The 12,834-nt window shown below is 33.8% G+C and overlaps 1 protein-coding gene across 14 annotated transcripts in view; it reads right to left on the bottom strand.

Annotated features, from left to right (window-relative positions):
• Positions 1-12,834, bottom strand: part of Graf (GTPase regulator associated with FAK) — a 279,938-nt gene that overhangs the window by 161,380 nt on the left and 105,724 nt on the right. The gene's annotated exons all lie outside the window — the stretch shown is intronic.

Below are 12,834 nucleotides of genomic sequence, written 5' to 3'. Positions count from 1 at the left end.
TAAATGATATGAGAGTAGAATTTTCATGATTTGAAACCTTCAAGTATAAGTAAAAATTATTATTAAAATAATTTATCTGGCAACTCAACTCCTGTCCCTTGCCCTCCATATGGCAGAACATAATCTCCTACTTTTTTTCAGGCCTTAAAGCAAAAAAGAAACTCGTTATGATGTTAGCACATTACGGTTTTAGACACAGATGGCAGAGTGAAAACTTTGACAATTTGGAACTTCAAGGACAAAGTGGAATTCTTCTCTCCCTTTAAGGCAGAAATTAGGTTCCACTCTCTGGACTGTAATGATTTAATGGCAGCAACAAACGCACACTCTTAAATATTTCTGTAGGCCTAGACCTTGACGGAAACGTGCCCTCTCTCTAACTAAACAGATGCCAAACCTCTAATCAGCAGCCTTACAGAGAAAAAAAAAACACACTCATCCCTGTAGCAAAGACCTAAGAAACTCATTGCCTAGTTCCATATATTCCATATATACATACATACATACATACATACACACACACACACACACACACATATATATATATATATATATATACAGAGAGAGAGAGAGAGAGAGAGAGAGAGAGAAGACTTACGAAAGTCATTGCCATGTTCCATATGATACTGTACATATACTTTTTATATATATATATATATATATATATACATATATATATATATATACATATATATATATAGAGAGAGAGAGAGAGAGAGAGAGAGAGAGAGAGAGAGCATCTTTTCATATAATTCTAAATAATGTTGACTTCTTTGACTGTATAACAGGCCATTATGGATTTTGTTTGCAACATTAAATCAATTATATGAAGAGTTCCCAAGCACTAAAAAGGGGGGAATGAACTGCAAAACTGATTTTGCGCTTACAAGTATTGACGATTTCTATGAAAATAGTTATCTTAACCGTGATGATTTTATCATCAATAGACAATAAAAACTTAAAAACATATAAATTATTAAGCCGGAACCCCTTCAACAAAAAAAAAAAAAAAAAAAAAAAAGAACTGAAGCAGCTCTATAACCTTTCTTAGGCAAGTCTTGCTGACATTATCAACCGGATATGATTAGCAGGTCTCTTTACTAATGAAATTTTTTTTAGAAATTATGCTCTAAGGTAAGCGGAAATTAGTCCAGCAATGCAAAAATGTTCAAACGTTTTACAGCGTAATCGAAACGTCAGGGGTAAGAAATGCTAAAGGGTTCCCTTGAGAGAAAAAAAAAAAAAAAAAAAAAAATACTGTCAGTCTACAATCTTAGTTTAAAAGAAAACACATTGCTAATAATACAGTCCAGCAATGCAAAAATTTTCAAACGTTTTACAGCGTAATCGAAACGTCAGGAGAGGAAAAAAAAGAGAAAAAAAGGGAGAAAAATACTGTCAGTCTGCAATCTTAGTTTTAAAAAAACATATTGCTAATAATATCTAAGAGAACATTGCCACCTTAAAGTATCTTTTTCTTAGCCATTATCTCAACAAAAAGTAGAAAAAATATCTAAAACAAACAACAGATACACGAACTGACGATTATAATCACATCCATTACTAAATGCCAACTTGAGATCAGATTACGGGACCCTAACCATTCATTTCAAAAGGAAGCACATTTACTCCGGAGGTCTGGGAATCATTACATTCTCTCTCTCTCTCTCTCTCTCTCTCTCTCTCTCTCACATGGGCGCAATTTCGATAAAAATTCTCAAATAGTGATGCTGCATAGATATATTTTTACAATTAGTACTGGAATTTAGCAATAAATGTATGACCTTACCACACAACCAAAGAAAATATGAGAGAGAGAGAGAGAGAGAGAGAGAGAGAGAGAGAGAGAGAATCTTAATCATTGCCAGCAATAAATGGGCCTTATACACGCACACAACACACGAAATTCTCTCCCAAGATCATGTACTTCTAATAATATATTGATGTATGTATCAAAGAAGCACAAGCATACACACTGCCATATATAGATAAACTTATAAATAGATATGTAAACACGGTAACGTTACCCTTATTATTATTATTATTATTATTATTATTATTATTATTATTATTATTATTATTATTATTATTATTATTATTATTATTATTATTATTACTTTCTAAACTACAACCCTAGTTGGAAAAGCAAGAGGCTATAAGCAGGGGTCCCCAACAGGGAAAATAGCCTGTGTAAGGAAAGGAAACAGGAAAAATAAAATATTCTAAGAAAGTAACATTAAAACATTTTCGATATAAACTATAAAAACTTCAACAAAACAATGGAAGAGAAATAAGACAGAATGGTATGCCCGATTGTACCCCTCAAGCAAGAGTTATTTTCAAATTCCTTTGGAATCTTTCCTTCATCCAGGCGCACCTTACAAACCCAGGTCAGCCATCCAATCACATTATCAGCCCGTACTTGATGAATTACACTTAATCTCCATTTACACTCGTAACTGTCGTTCTTGTCTTCTATCCTCCTTCAAATTCAACCAATCTACATTGCTAAGTCTCATTTAATAAGTAACGTAAATGATACATTCTAGAAAAATCAGAATGCATTATCGCAGCTACTTTACTTTCAAGGTTTTACAATAAACCTATGTATTGATTCAAGATTTTTTCCTGCAAGAAAACACACACCACTTCCATAAAAAAAAATTAAATCAATAATCAAAACAGCAACGTAAGATATGGCACCCTGCCTGCTTGAGGTGGATTCTGATCCTTCAAACGTCTCCGTACACATAGACTAGAAACCTCTTCAAAGTATTTATTTTTTTACAAGAAACACTACATGAAAAACTAATATAATTTACAATTGCCTTTTTAGAGGATAAGTAAGTTTTTTCTCCCTCTTTCACAATTTTAAACAACCCATAAACAAATTTTCTCTATTTTCCTATTTCGATCACACAGTTCTATTTTCCTAGTCCTATACGACCATATTTGCACATCTCAAAACAAGTCATCATTATTTCATTGCAAAACGTCCAACAGCGAATCCCTAACCTCGACTAAAGGTGCAAAAAATCCTGCGTTTTGAAACTCTAGGCTATGAAATGAGGAGGATGAGAGTACCAGTATATTATGCTAGAGGCAATCCTTGCCCGAAATAAAACTTTGTACCCTAAAAATAAACGTTACATCAAACACACAACAGCCAAGTATTAGAAAACATATTTATCACAGCGCCAAACAAATCACTCTCTGTCCCGTTCAATAAATGAACATTTGCTGGTCAATAATGACTTATGTAAGAACCCAAACTTTGATTGATCAATCTCTCTCTCTCTCTCTCCTCTCTCTCCTCTCTCTCTCTCTCTCACATCTATCACCAAAACATAATTAAGAATGCATGACCATGAGAGCGAACGCACACACGTATGTACTTCATTTAACATCACTGAGCAAGTGAATGGGAAAAATAACAATCGTGGCTGCATTTAGAAACAAAAGGACGACATTCCATTTACAACTTTCCTTCAGGGCAAACCTTGACATGGCCCGTTCTCCTTTGAGGGTCCTGACAGGTGAACAGATAACAACCGTGAACCAGCGTCGCCATGAATCAGGTAAGCAGGAACAAGGCCGGGTTATTTCAAAGGCCAATGGAATATTTTAGCCTTGGGGAATTCTTAGAGTCAGATTTCAACGAGATTTATATTTAGGTACAAAAACTTTTTACCGTCTCGGGTGCACAGTTTAAGGTTTAAAGGCCACCCATGAATGACAGAGGCAAGGGACAGTGACATTAAAATAGTTTTAAAGGTTTAAAGGCCGTTCACGAATGGCAGAGGAAAGGAACAGTGACAATGCCCTAGTTTTAAAGCTTTCAAGGCCGTCCATGAATGGCAGAGGCAAGGGACATTGCCCTAGAGACTGAACATATATAAACATATGATCAACGCCCAAGGGCCCTCTCCACACAAGCTAAGACCAAGGAGGGCAAGACAATGGCTGCCGATGGATCAGCAGATAGACCAATAGGCTCCCCCAAACCCACCATTCTTAGCTCAAAAGGAATGGAGAGGTTGTAGCGAAAAATGGAACTAGAGTTTGAGCAGGACTCGAACCCCAGTCCGGCGACCACCAGGCAAGGACGTTACTAACAGGCCATTGAGGGACAATGCAATAGACTCTGGAGACTGACCATATATATACTGTACATATGATCAACGGCCAAGCCCCTCTAGACTAGAATCCCTTGATATATATTTGGGACAGAGAAGCAACCTCAATTGCAACTTATAAAATACAATACTATTACAGTCAGTTAGTAGTGAGATACAGCTATCCATGAATAAAAATATAAAACTATTCTCATGAAAGTCAAAATACAAATATATATATATATATATATATATACACATATATATATATATATATATACATATATATTTATATACATATACGTATATGAATATATATAAATATATATATATATATATATAATGAACTGGAAAAAACTCACTAGTAACATTATTCTAAAAAAATTAAAGCAAATTACACTTAACTGAAAAAACTAAGTAGTTCATCCGAAACAAAAAAGTAAGCAATAATAAATTCAAGATGGCCAGCATTAAGCACTAAAAGCTAAGTGACCTATACTGAATACAAAAATCCAAATCATTTCAAGTGACCTACACTGAACAGAAATGAGCAAAATTAAGTGACCTGCACTGAATACAGAAATCAAAATCATTTCAAGTGACCTACACAAAACAATATCAAACAAAACTAAGTGACCTACACTTTAATACAGAAATCAATGATTTCAAGTGACCTACACTGAACACAAATGAACAAAACTAAGTTACCTACAACGAATAAAGAAATCAAAATAATTTCCAGTGACCTATACTAAACGGAAATGACAAAACTAAGTAATCTACACTGAATAAAGAAGTCAAAATAATTTCAAAGTGACCCTATACTAACGGAAATGAACATAACGAAGTGACCCACACTGAATAGAGAAACCATTTCAAGAGGCTTTACATGAAAGAGAAATGAACCCCATCCTTCAATAAACTAACCTCAAAGTGCCCTAAAATGAAACGAAAAAAAAAAAGGAAATAAAATTTGCAGCCTACAAAAATCAGGAAAATACCTAAAAGTAACCTACTTTGAACAGACCCAAAAACGTGTAAGAGACCTAACTACTGTTAAAATTTCAATATTGCCTAGAACAACATCCGAGTTAGAACAACTAAGTGGACTAAACCAGTGTTCAATACTGCAATAACATTAGGGTTGTGGTGGCCGATGTGGTGACGTCCCTGACTGGTGAACGCCGGACTGAGGTTTAAGTCCCGCTCAAACTCTGTAATTTCTTTGGTCACTGCAACCTCACCATCCTTGTGAGCTAAGGAAGGGGGGGGTTTGTGGAGCCTATATGTCTATCTGCTGAGTCATCAGCAGCCATTACCTGGCCATCCTTGGTCCTAGCTTGGGTGGAGAGGAGGTTTGGTCGCTAATCATATGTGTACATGGTCAGTCTCTAGGGCATTATCCTACTTGATAGGGCAATGTCACTGTCCCTAGCCTCTGCCATTCATGCGCGGCCTTTAAACCTTTAAATATTGCCTATATCATCATAATAGAGTTGAAAGCAAAACAAATTAACGCTAGGATCACGCTGCATCTCCAGCAACTGCAAGCGTCTTGGGTCGTTGCGTGAAAGTGATTTGGAAACGATGGGAAAAGTCATGAGGCTTGTTTGGGGCCAAGTGCGGGGGCAGGGCGTGGGAGGAGACATGACCTGGTGCAGGCTAATATAATGAACGTGTTGCTTCACTCGACCCAGGGTATGGTACGGAGAGACACCACCAACTCCGAACGAATGGACTGACCCTTGGAGTTATAGAGAGAGAGAGAGAGAGAGAGAGAGAGAGAGAGAGAGAGAGAGATAAATGGGGGTAATTAAATATAAAAAATAAAACTTCCTTAATCAACTGTAAAGTTGGACAAAGTTATGAATGGAGAGAGAGAGAGAGAGAGAGAGAGAGAGAGAGAGAGAGAAATGGGGGGTAATTTAAAATGCAAAAAAATAATTTCTTAAGTGTAAAATTGGGAAAATACTTATGAATGGGGATACTTGAAAACAGAAACACAATCTCTTATTCTAATGCAAATTTCAAACGAGAGAGAGAGAGAGAGAGAGAGAGAGAGAGAGAGAGAGACTTTAAAATAAAAAAAATTTTTAATTCAGCCGCGAATTTGGACAATAAAGTTATGAAATTTTGAATAAATTTTTTTCAAAATATTTAAGAGAAATTCACGACTCAAAGCAAATACATTTATTCAAGCCTTGGACTTCATAAGTAGAATTCGCCAAACATTGTTAATATATTCAAAAGAGGAAGTGTATCTCAGTCAGAAAATTAGTCCAGCTGGGAACTAAACTAATACCACTACAATATACCTATACCTTAATACAGAAAACGTACATATCAAACAAAGATACATTTAAATGATAAAAGACATAATTTTCTCCGATTAAATGCATGAAAAAGTTAAGTGGCATATTTTATAGAAAAACAAGAATTTGATACTATAATATAGTAAACCCAATAACAATAAAAAAACAAGTAAAAAAAAGCACTGACAGATTACAGACATCATCCAAGGCAGGCCAGTTCCCTCTATCATAGCATCTCGTCCTCCACTAGACCACTATTTAGCAATAGTGAAGATTCCTTTTTAGAAAATCCTGGATCTGGATAATCGCCAAATCTAATCTCTTCTAAGTCAGACCATTCTGACGTGGAGGAGGAGAAAAAAAAAAATACATCGGTAAAATTTTTGAGTTAGGCTCATGACAAACAAACTGATTGAGGAAAAAACATGACCTCCTTTACAGAGGTAATTATTTGCACCTTCTACTGAACCGAATTATCAGGATCTTTAAATGTTAACATATTTCTGGTACCAATGAAAATAGCAATGATTTCGGAGTCTTTAAAAGTAATTTCATAAAATTAAAAGAAGACTTCAACGATTTTGTTATTATTGCTTATAGCATTGTCATCTTTTCAAGCAAAACAAAAAAAATATGGAAAATAAAAATCAGACATGGAATTCTTAAATCTGTGACACAAAAGACAACACTAAGTTTCCAAATTCAAACGTGGAAAGGTAAAACACATTTTCACTTGTCTATGGTTAGTGACAACCATATCAATGTCTTTACACACATTTTCCATTATTTCGTTTTGATTAAAGCTGAACATGGAAGGTATAGAATCAAGCCAGTCAGCCATCTGAATCAGTGAGATGTTCAACGTACAGATAGGACCTCCACTTTATTATTAAGAGTATGTGTCTAGATAGAGTAGTAACAAAAGTTGTTTTTATTGTGGCCGAGAGTAGGCAGCAAAACCAAAAACCAAATGAAAGAATGGACAAAGATAGGCAATTCATATTCTTATTCTTATTATTATTACCATTATTACTTGCTAAGCTACAACCCTAGTTGGAAAAGCAGGATGCTATAAGCCCAGGGGCTCCAACAGGGAAAATAGCTCAGTGAGGAAAGGGAACAAGGAAAAATAAAATATTTTAAGAAGAGCAACAACATTAAAATAAATATCACTTTATGAACTATAAAAACTTTAACAAAACAAGAGGAAGAGAAATAAGATATAAGATAGAACAGTGTGCCCGAGTGTACCCTCAAGCAAGAGAACTCTAACCAAAGACAGTGGAAGACCATGGTACAGAGACTATGGCACTACCCAAGACTAGAGAACAATGGTTTGATTTTGGAGTGTCCTTCTCCTAGAAGAGCTGCTTACCACAGCTAAAGAGTCTCTTCTACTCACTGAAAAGGCTGATGAACGTGCATTCAAACTTATCCATAAGCGAAAAGTAATAGTTCATTTCCTCTCCGAGAGACTTGACATCACGCTCGTTATTTTCCACGCTAACGGCAATAAGCGAGAGAGAGAGAGAGAGAGAGAGAGAGATCTGCTTAGAAAGCGTAAACAAACCTATGACACGTTACCCGACATCAACCATCCAAAAAATGACATGTCAAACTATTTCCGCCCAAGTCGACAGCTAAACCGCACATTTCTCTTTCGTGCGGTTGCTGTGCGCTGGAGATAAAAAGGCTCCGCTTAAGCTACGTCTATAAAAGGCACAAGCACGGAACAAAATCTATCCAATGAGTAATCGATATCAAATACGCTAGTTTGAGAATTTTATACACACACACACACACACACACACACATATATATATATATATATATACACACACACAGGAATTAATTGAGATGTCTAAGGACATAGTCTTGCAGCGGACTAGAAACTGCTGCATTTGTTGCTGTTGAGTCTGTGGGGACACACACACACACACACATATATATATATATATATACACATACATACAAACATACATACATACATATATATACACATACATACATACATACATATATATATATATATATACATCCATACATATATATACACACATATATATGCATGTACATATTTGTAATTAATAATAATTTATAAACTACAGAGACACCCAATTTATGCAATACACGCAAAAAGACAAAAGAAAAAAACAAGCAATCCACACAAAAAGACAAACAAGAAAACAACAATGTCAATAACAAGATAACTAAATCAAACACAACTTAACCTAACACATAAACAAATAAAAAGATTTAAAGTCACCAAAAAAAAAGAAAAAAAAATCAACAGATGGAAAATCCCTTCTTAATTGATCAACTGAGGCTCTTTGTATCCTCGTTAATCGAGGCTGCAATAACCGATGATCAAAGAGCAATGTTTGAAAGACTAACAAGTGACTCCCTTTCATGGATGCCCTACGAGTATTTCGCAAACGGAAAGAGATTACAGCATGAATTATGATGAATCACCGAGTCGTCTCTAACTGTTCAATTTATTATTATTCATAATCTACAACCCTAGTTGGAAAAACTCCAATAGGGAAAATAGCCCTGTGAGGAAAGGAAACAAGTATATAAATAAACTGTAAGTGAAGTAATAAACAATCAAAATGAAATGTTTTAAATTCAGTCACAGCAATAAAATAGTTCTTTATAAACTATTAAAACTTAAAAAAAAAATAAATAAATAAATAAATTAACAACAACAAAAGGAAAAGAAACAAGATAGAATAGAGAGCACGAGTGTACCCTCAAGAAGGAGTACTCTAACCCAAGACACTGGAAGATCATGGTACATAGGCTATGGCACTACCCAAGACCTGGCCTCTCTTTCAGTGCCAGCATAGCTAGGTTTTTGTGATATTTTCTAAACGATTTTGCTAAGCCATAAGCATCATTTACTTTTCCTCTACAGCTCTTTTAAAAATGTGATATTCTAAAAAAATAGTTTCACTATAAATATCTTTCAATATTCCTATGTTGTTTCAATGCATTTTTCATATCACAACCATCTTTGTTATTCAATAATTTTTAAAAATCACATTATTAATACCCTGCCATATTCTTTCCTGTGTTTACTAACACTTGAGAAATTCTATAATTCATGGGGATATTTCGTATTGCAATATCTTATATTTTTATAAGGATCGTTCTAAAGAATGCATATTGTTGGAATTTCTCTTTTTATACTCTAGTTCTAAGACTTTCTCAACTACCGTGACTCGCTACATTTTTTCATCGAAAAGACTAGTTAAGTTTATTTCTCTTTTATTTACTTTCTTCTATATACTAAAGAACTTCCATTATGTCCTAATTTATTTCTCTTTTATTTACTTTCTTCTATATACTAAAGAACTTCCATTATGCCCTAATTTATTTCTCTTTTATTTACTTTCTTCTATATACTAAAGAACTTCCATTATGCCCTAATTTATTTCTCTTTTATTTACTTTCTTCTATATACTAAAGAACTTCCATTATGTTCTAAACTAAATTAATTTTAGGTGTCCATTGCTTAGTTGATCTAACGTTTTCTTTACAGTATAAATGTCACCACGATTTCAGTCATCATGAACACTTTCTTGAATGACCCAGATATAACTTGACAAAGAGTTGTTTAAAGGTCGCTCATGAATGGCAGAGACAAGGGATAGATCAGTGTCCTAGAGACTGATCATATATACTTAATGCTCTCGTTCAAGACCCCTCTCCATCAAGCTAGGACCAGAGGCCGACGCTAGGACCAGGGAGGACCAGGCAATGGCTTCTTATGACTCATCAGACAGATCTATTAGAAGTATTAAAAAAGTCTGTTTAGTTTTAATATAGTTATTTTGCACTTACAAATTATTATCTGAGAGAGAGAGAGAGAGAGAGAGAGAGAGAGAGAGAGAGAGAGAGAGCAATTCCTAACACGTTTAAATCAAATAATAATTTTGAGTTATGTATAAGCTCCCCCAAATGTCCCCATCCATACCCATAGCTCACAAGGATGGTGAAGTTGCAGACACTACTAGAAACTATCGAGCTTGAGCGGGACTCGAACTCCCGCCCAGTAGATAGCCAGGCAGGGACGTTTCCAACATGCTACCACAATCCTGAATATTCAACACTTTTAAGAGACTCACATTTCATGTTAACAAAACGATAGTAATTACATGAAATTCTTCTAAAATACAACTGAAATTCACAATTGCCAACCTCTTGGAACATCTAATTAAGTGAACTAGACAGAGAGAGAGAGAGAGAGAGAGAGAGAGAGAGAGATCCACCCCATCATAAAAGGTAATATCTTCCTCTTCCCAATATCTTTTAAAGAGCCTAAATCCTTCCCTCACCCTTTTATCTCTTTTACAGACAATAGGGGGCTTCTAGCCCCAAGGGCCCAGACGCCCCCAAAAGGCCTGAAGCCCTCCCCCCCCCCCACCCCTATAGCTTTTATACCCACCGATAAAAACCTCTAGAGGGCTCTACTGATCTACTCTCATCCACAAACACCATATTATTAAGTTCAAATTATCGAAGGAAACGAAAATGAACCAAAATGTTTCGTTCGGAAAAGTGAGTAGATTAAACTTCCTTCATAACACCAATGGACATCAATATGAAAACAAAAGGAAAATAAATGTTATATAATTTCGACATCGATGTAGAAAACGAAACAAAAAGGAAAATAAATGTTATATAATTTCGACATCGATGTAGAAAACGAAACAAAAAGGAAAATAAATGTTATATAATTTCGACATCGATGTAGAAAGCGAAAACAAAAACGAAAATACATGTTATATAATTTATTGACAAAGTAAATTGGTGGAACTTCAAAAATTCAAATTTGCAGTGATTCTTTTTACGTTGAATAGGCTGACATAAATCTCTTTTTATGGTTTATATATGAAAGATCTATTTTAATGTTGTTACTGTTCTTTAAATATCTTATTTTAATTGTTCATAATTTTTCTTTAAATTTATTTATTTCTTTGTTTACTCTCTTCACTGTGCTATTTTTTCCCTGTTGGAGCCCTTGGGCTTATAGCATCCTGCTTTTCCAACTAGGGTTAAAGCTTAGCTTGTAATAATAATAATAATAATAATAATAATAATAATAATAATAATAATAATAATAATAATAATAATAATTCAAACTCCTATAATTAGCTACGGAACATGCAAGTACGTTTTTATATACATAAAAAATAATGAAAAATGTACGTAAAAAATATAACAATCATTTCCCCTTATCAAAACATATCACGCAATTTAATCATAATCATACCTGATTCCCATCTAACGCTATCTGCTCAAATCCTAACTAAACGGTTTATTATAAAACGCAATCAAATCATGATAGCGTAAGTTAAATTACACTTTTATCCAAGTATGATCTCTACAATAAACCAGAATCAAATATGATTTTAACAAAAATCTAAAATCGCATGATAGAATTAATTAGGCTGTAACACGATAAAATTTCACTCCGATAGGAACTCTCCTAATAGAAGATGAATTGTTTCACAAAGAATATTTCTAACATGTCAAAATCAGCTGTTAGGTTATACATACTGATAACTAAGAAAGTTAATAACAATAAAATATAATATATTATATTATATATATATATAATAATATATATACATATATTATATATATATATTATATATCTTTTATATATGTCTATATACTGTATATACACACATATATGTGTATATATATGTGTGTATAGTATAAATATGTAGGTATGTATATAAACTGTACATATATATATATATATATTATATATGTATGTATGTATGTATATATACACATATGTGTCTCTGTGTGTGTAAACTAACAGTAACTCTGTAGATGATTGCCAGCTTGTAAGCTCCATAAAAGTGGCAGTTACAAGATAACAGATAAGCAGAGATAAGCAGCTCTTTATCTCTTTATCAAGTAAAGAATTCCACCATCACTTCCACAAATCTCTCTCTCTCTCTCTCTCTCTCTCTCTCTCTCTCTCTCTAATGTAAGGTATAGTGTTACCCAGAGCAAATACGATAAGAAGCGTGTCACGTCATCAAAACAGTTAGAAATTAGCATATATGCTTACAATGATTAAGTCTTCACTGAGTGCCAAATCATTATTATTATTATTATTATTATTATTATTATTATTATTATTATTATTATTATTTATTATTATATATACATATATATATACTGTGTATATATATATATATAATATAATATATATTCAAATAAGCCATATGTTTTAATACATTAATGTCTGGATTCTCTTAACGACCTCGGGATCAGAGCCCCAGGGAAAACCCTGGTCCGGCAAACTTGTATAGACATATATCTATCTATCTATCAATATATATATGTATGTATAACACAAGTATATATATATATATATATATATA

This window comes from Palaemon carinicauda, chromosome 42 (assembly GCF_036898095.1).
Source record: "Palaemon carinicauda isolate YSFRI2023 chromosome 42, ASM3689809v2, whole genome shotgun sequence".
NCBI classification, from domain to species: Eukaryota; Metazoa; Arthropoda; class Malacostraca; order Decapoda; family Palaemonidae; genus Palaemon; species Palaemon carinicauda.
This window is presented reverse-complemented; position numbering and strand designations above follow the sequence as displayed.